This window comes from Echinococcus granulosus (genome assembly GCF_000524195.1).
Source record: "Echinococcus granulosus chromosome Unknown EG_S00023, whole genome shotgun sequence".
NCBI classification, from domain to species: Eukaryota; Metazoa; Platyhelminthes; class Cestoda; order Cyclophyllidea; family Taeniidae; genus Echinococcus; species Echinococcus granulosus.
In genome coordinates, this window is record NW_020170403.1 from 920,446 (window position 1) to 928,150 (window position 7,705).

The window sequence follows — 7,705 nt, forward strand, 5'->3', positions numbered from 1 at the left end:
CCATACCATCCGCTTTTGACCAATCCAAGACCATCGGTGTGGCTGTAGCAACACGAATGCCTCGCGGTGTTTGCTGCGTGCATGTTTTCCCAGCTACCCCGACTGACCTTTTCGTAAAGGTTAAATCGTGTGTGTAGTAGCACTGCTACTGATTTTAAATAAGTACAATCTTGTGCAGGGGCTGTCAGACTCTCATTAGGGAATGCCCTGTTGTAATTTTATTTTCATTTTTAAATTGAGGAAGACTTCGTACGAGGGAAAAGTCATTGAAAGGATTGTTTCAACTGCAGCTACTCGAAGACTTCACATGAGGTCGCATCATCAAGTCATACAGTAAACTGCAGGAACCTTTTCAGTAGCGTTATAAAATTTTGACCGCCATAGATAAGACCGGACTCAGTGCCGTTCCAAAAAAAACACTCCTAAGAAAATTAGTCTTTAGAAGTGTTTAACTTTGTTGCCATCAAATGCAGATGCATTAAATGCTTATTGCCAAATTGCCACAGATCGCTGCGTATTTTAAGGGTAGTTTATTTAATAATATTCGTAAAGTGCTACTTGTATCTGGTCAGTAGTATTTGTTGTTCATCTTCAGAAAGAGACATTATACCTTGTTTACTCACTGAAAACAGCTAAACATATGCCATGAAATCATTAACTCACGTAAAGACGAACATACAAACAATAGAGGATGTAATAGCGCCTAATTATGTAGTTTTTGAAGGGCCTCATCAGTCAAAATAAAGTTGTTTTATCCCTGTGAACTATGGAGGCATCTTCTGTACCGGATGTGAGAGTGCTTTTAAATGCTCATTTGGCTTTACCAATACGCTAATTTTAATGCCGATACCACAGTATCTTTAGGTTTGCATTTGGAGAAGCGATCTAATCATTCTACTTGTGTTTAGTTAGTAGGACCTATCATTCTCCACTAAGATAAGCCTTTGCTCTTTGTTCACTTAATAAAAAGGCAAACGTTTGCGATGGATTCATTAACTCACAATAGGCGAATATTTAACGAAGGGGTGGGGAATGTTTTATTTGACGACTTATTAGATGTTTTATTAAACAAATAAACTTATATTGCCCTTGTGAACCCAGGGGTATTTTCTATGCTGGATACACGACTAAGCTAAAATGCTCTATGCAGGCCATACAACCTTACTACAAAGCTAAATCAACAAGGGCATCGTTAATTTTAAACATTTAAAAGTAGAGTCAAACCTTGCAATCAGTAGGATTTGTAACCATGAGGAATTTCTCTCCACACAGCACTTGGGATGGTGGGCACTTTTAAGCATCATTTTCCAGATAAGGTAGTAATAAAACAGGGCTTAAAACGTTGACAGAATCGTTACGACATTAGAGGCAAGAATTTGTAGGAAATGAAATTGGCAATTAAAGGTATCAAGAAATGGGAATTGGAACTGATGTGATATGGTGGTGGGGAGGTGCGAGTGCTTGATGTTATTCAACCCAGTATGGTCCGTATTTTATGACTTGAGCCGAGACAAAAGTGCAGACCTACCTCTTACCCTTAACCTTATTAAACTTTTTGTCCTCGTGCTAGTACTGTTTAGTATTTACCTCCCAGGGTTTTATGCTCATACCTGTATCTAATTCCAACCCTTTCTCCGCCCCGGAAAACAAAATAACTAGCTCTATCCCCTAGCATTTAGATGCAGTAGAATTTAGGAGAAGGAATCAATGGAATAAATATTCCGACTTCCTACTTAAACACGACCTTGAAATGTGAACGACACCTATCTTAGGCGAATGCGTGCCTACACGAGTGGGTTCAGCCTTCTGCAATTCGACTTCGAAGTCGGCGGCAATGAGGGTCTGCTGTGAGGCTCTCGCATCGCATCTAGACTTTGGGCAAAGGTACTTACCCTTTTTGCGCGAACCGTGTCGCGTTCGGGGATTACGCGTTTGCTGCCACAGTGACGGCGTTGACAAACCCACTAAGAAGGAAGAAAAACGGCGATTTTATTGGTTGAATGCATTTACAGATTGTAGGAGATATCAAAAATGACCAGTTGTTTGCTCACCTCAACGCAACACCCTTTGTATTTTTGACCATTCGTTTACCAACCAACTTGCGATGCACGCTTCCAGGGCACACACCGATTCGTTTCCAGAAGCCTATTCTCACCGCATGTGTACGTGACAGATTCAGTTATGCACTGTGATTTGGTCCTCACTTACTGAAGACAAAACAGCTGAAGGTGATCCACTCCACACAACTCGTTACAACTCCGGTGTGTACATGAAGAACTCCTTTTTTTTTTCTTCTTCTTCTTTAGAAACAGTAGGAACTAGTCAGCCAATGGAAGGAAAGTGTTACTCTTCTTACGTGGAACATAAGGAGCGACCACACTCCTCATGCCCCTTACCACCACCCAACTAGTTTGTGAGAGTTGGTCTGCATTTTAGATGAGACAGGGGGAGGAATCAAGAGGAGGAGGATAAGGGCGGGTAGGGATATGGCTTGATGACTTTACTGGACAATAAAATGATTTTGTGAGGAGTAGGAATGGAGACGGAGGCAGCTTATACAAAGAGACCTTTTCAAAGACGTAAATTATGCATCTGACGTGTGTCCCATCGAGAAAGTTTTATTTTTTAAAGTAACTAATTTAAGTAGCTACCTGTGCTAAGTCTATACTTTTTTGGCGACAAATCCCACGAACTAATTTGGTGACCTTATAGAATACGCTTCGTTGTGTCCCATTTATTCCAAGTCCTCCAAAGAATGGCTATCATTTTTCCGGATGGGTACCACGAGGATATGATGAATTAGCTTCATTAGGGGTAATGCGTGCCCCGGGGGTAAATGCAAAACCGGGAAATGCCACTGCCTCTGTTTGGCAAACTGTATGGAGAGGCTATTTATTTGGAAGGTAATGAATGATAGTCTACAGCGAACGTATTTTGTGGCTCAACCATCACTAAGGAGTCTAGTGATTTTCCCAAGGAATCCTGATTTTACCTAATATGGAGTAGCCAAATAAGTTGGCGGAGTAGTCCATGATCTATCTGTACTGTTAGCAGAACTAATAACTTCTACAAAATGCCGACCTTTCCCAGCAAGACACAAACCAGATACAACTTTATCCCTCAGCAATGATTTGTTCATAAAAGGTGGGGAAATAAAGCTAGCTCAAACCACCTCCGTTTGCGCCTTGCTCTCATTCCTTACCCACTTGTCCGCTCTACACTCTGCACGATCATGTCATTGTCCAATGCGACTGAAAGGAAAGCCATCGGGTCATATTTCCCTCCCTCTTCCCTTTCTTCCCTCCTCCTCTCTCTTCCTCCCTCAATCTCATCTTGAATGCAGACCAACTCTCACAAACAAGTTGGGTGGAGGTTGGGGGCGTGGAGATTATGGTCGCTTTTTGTATTCTATGCAAAAAAAGATGAGTGGGAGTTTTCTTCCATCGACTGAATAATTCTGACTGTTTCTGAAGAAGAGGAAGAGGAAAAAGATAACAATGACGATGGCAAAAAAAGAGAAAAGTAAGTAGTACTTTCACACACTGGAGGTCCATCAAGTTGTGTGAAGTGGATTGGTTTCAGCTTTTTGGTCTTCAGTGAATGGGGACTATCTCACGGAGCAGGTCTGATTTTCGCCTTGCTAACACGAGACGGGAAAAGACATCTGGGAAGGGGTGGATAAGTGTCTTAAAAGTGTGGAATGAGTCGTCTGAGCCCATTCAATGATCATTAGGCCATAAAAGCAACGTCTCATCACAGGCCATCTAAAAAACGAATTACTATGTTCGAGGGTTTTGAGACTCAGTTTCACTTGCCAGTGAATGAAATGCGAGACCTACACGCTTGCCAGCTTAATTAATTTCCCCTCCCATTTGATATAAGTGTCAGTGAATTGCCGGTGCAATCGTGTTTTCCTGAATGTGATACTTCTCTAGTCAGACTGAAAGGTTTTGATTATTCCTAGGTGATACCATCTACCACTATAAATGGAAAGATTTTTCAATACCGTATTCGCGTTTTGGAACACAGGCAAGCCCAGGTCGCGTCCATCAGTTTCCACGAAAATTGTAGGAGCAGAGGATGGGAAATAAGAGAAAAGTATTTGGGATTCGCACGCAGAGTACAACACCGGTGAAGTTAAGGATATCAATGTCCCAGAATGCATTTTAGCAGTGGTGACAAGTTTCAAACATTTATGTTCGATGGCATACTTGACCTTTTGAGACCTTATTATTGCTATCTGCCCTGAACATCTCCCTGATTGCACTTTTCGCTGTCAATCCTTCATGGGAAGGTGATCACCAGAGATCCCGAAATTTGTGGTTTACTTTAAGCTCTGCCAAGAAGTCATCTTCAGAGTAGGGCCATCGCCTATTTGTTGTACTGCTTAAAACAGTCAATCATTTCATCCGTCTTGTAGCCCAGACTATCATAAACTGGCAAATTGTCTATCGCTAACTTATCCCTACTGCCAAGGAGATTTCATTCAGCCTACCCTTCAAATCATGGCAAACTTAACCGGAAGTCTGTATCGATCTTCCTTTGAGTTCGACCCCTCAATCACTCTGACTATTTCAAACTGACCTACCTTAATTGAGTAGCGATTCCAAATTTCATTGAGCCTCTTACGGTCCACCATTAAGCCCTTCCCTGACCTCCTGTTTTAGGGGTTTAAATGACTTTCAAAATTGACGGGATAGGTAAACCCACTAGCCACACCCTTACCAGCTGAATACTATACTTGTTGATGCTTCAAATTACTCCCTCATACGGCGAGCAAGTTTTGAAACATCAGAAGTATCATTTTGGGGCGAAAGATATTATCCCCTCCTACGGTCATTAAATTTCTGCATTTAAATCCAACCGCAAAATAATAGGGAGATGTTAGAGGTTGATTAGACAGCGACACAACTTTGGGGTGGATTGGATGAGGAGAGAAGGTTCATTGGTTAAGGCTAATCATTTCGACTCCACTCAACGTTACCAGTAGCGCTAATGCCTCACCTAACTTTCTCCCTGAACGTCACAACAGAGGCAGGGATCATTAACCACTCCGGCAGCTCGAATAATTAGTTGGGGTATAACAGATGGACACAAGTAGATAATAATGAATTAAATTGAGTATTAAGGTGTTCGCGACCACTGTCACATATATGTGACGACCTGACCTTACCCAAAACTATTGTCTTTGTCTGGCTGCAATAAGTCGCTTTAGAAACCAAATATTTTGGGCTTAAAAGAGTAAAATGTTTTCAGGGTTTTCCAGGCTTGAGCAGGCTTACACCTTATAAGTCCAGGGGAATGGTGGCCAATTTCCTTCCGAGACTGTGCAAACATCTAATTTACCAACAATAAGCCTGTCATATGAGAAGGGAAAGTAGGGGTAATTTAGCAGGAAAAAAGGTCCGGAATGTGACAGCGGAGGGGAGCAATCACTGCTGGGGTTTTTTATTACAGCCTTGTAAGTGCGAACGCATATTTTTCCTGCCTCTAAGACGACATTCTGATATTTACTTGATACCTAAAGTTCAGCTTTTATGAAGTTTCATACGGAACGATTAATCTGTTTGTGTTTATTCACCAACAGACAACCTGTTGAACCTCAAGGAGGCCAGAAGAGACACTTCCCACCCCCAAATTTTGCTCCTACTAAAGACTGAACTGTGAAACTGGCTGAAGGTCCAATAAATTTTGAGCCGCTTTTCGACGACTCCAAGTGGCTTCATATTATTCGAGGGATAACTTCTCCGTGCCGAGTTCCATCAGAAGCTGACCCTCGTCGTTCCTTGTTTGCCTGTTGAAGGCAAAACCACCGCCGAGAACAGTACATTTCAGCACCAGCAAAGCGCTCATTGGCTGGCCCTCATATGAAGTCCAAAAGCCTCTTTTGGGAAATTTCAAGAATTAATAACCGGCAGACTCCTGTTCAGAATCCAACCCACACTTTAAAAATAGTACACTGGGCTGCAATCATCCAGCCATTACTTACCGATTCTAATGCCACACAATTAGCCTCCTTTGGACCAGAACCTCACAATTGGCCTAACCTTTCCTTCCTCCCAGCCTCAATGCACTTGCACACCATGAAGGTGTGGTTCTGACCAAAAGTACGAACACGCACGAGAATTAGACAGATTACGACTGTTGCAATGCCATTAACCTTCATTAGATTTTTTGTGCTCCACCAAATGCCAAAAAACTGTGAAGATTCCGCTTGAAAATGGAATACTGCCCTTTCGTAAGCGAAATGCCACGAGTGCATTCACTGCTTACTTTTAAATTCTGTTAAACGAACTCCATAGAGAGGAAGAAATTAGAAGGTTTTTAGTACACACGTGAACTCTATAAAGACCATCCGATAGCACCCCAAATTTGATTGGCTAGTTCAGACAGTCGATGCGTGCCTAAGAGCTCAAGAACTGAAATAGGTCGACTAAAACAATATTTTAAATGCAAATGAGAGTCCTTGGTTTTTATGTAAAATTGCAAAATACTATTTTCGTTCCAAATTTTTTTAGTGATTCTTCCCGTGTTAGTCAAGTTGATGCAAACGCCATGTTGAAGCTGTTCACGCACATGAATGTAGAGAGATAGGAAAAAGGTCGCTTTGAGTGGCCGCTTCGGCAAACTGATTAAATCATAGTTAAGAGAGAATGAAAAAATTGGTCTATTTCCTCCACTTTCACGAATTCTAGGCTAACTTAAAGAGACGCATTTAGGTACATAAATTTGCTGATGCATGGCGTCCAAAGTTATACACAGGGCTAAAGCTTAAGAAATCTTTTTTATAAGCAAACATTAGATAATGCTTTTAGCAAAGCGATGGTTTTTTTATTCCGAAACAGACGAGACTAAAGGAGTTGGCAGTTTATATTCACCGTGTTTCATGCCAGAAAGACACGAAAAGAAGTGGGGAAGCCTGTGCAGTTTACATGCATGAAGGAACATTTGGCTTGAAGAGAAAAAATAGGAAGATTAAGACACTTGCGAATCCACCTTTCCGTGAAGACGGACTTTAACTTTATTTCACTTTATAACTTTGAAATGAAGGCGTTGTATTTAAGGCAGGCGATGAAAGATATAAATTTTTTGCTGACATACAGCTGATCAAAGTGATAGTGAGACTCATTTCTGCCTAAATAGTTCTCTCTGTGGTAAAAGGAATGGTCATGGAGACTAGACAGTGGGAGAAAATTTTGGTTGTCATTTAACAGATGTTGACAGCTCAGGCCTTTCTGCCTTTTGTTCGCAAATCCAGGAATCAACTTAGTCGCCCAGATTCGAACAGCGGAGATAGTTGTCAAGCTCCAGATCAAAAGAATCGCTCAGAGGAGGTTCTACAAGCTGATGCAAGGTTCTCGGCCTTCTCCTACAGAATCATGAAGACGACGTTCCTCGACTGATTTGAAGCCCTTGAAATACTTTTTTAAGGTGCGGAGCGAGACTCATCGGTCTCCACTTCCCCATTCCTAGCGTTCTTAGACAAGCCCAGTTGATTCATTGTGGACATGTTTATTAAAGATAAAAAGATGGAGAGGGAAAGTACAACGTTCAAGAAGGAGGGGAACCGCAGTCACTAGGTACGGGAGAGGACGATCCGGTCACAAGGTTCGAATTTCCTGCTTGCCTCCTCCTTGAAGGGTACATTAAAACAACATAAGTATTATAGGGGCGTCGTTGACAGAACCACCAAAAATGAGCATTA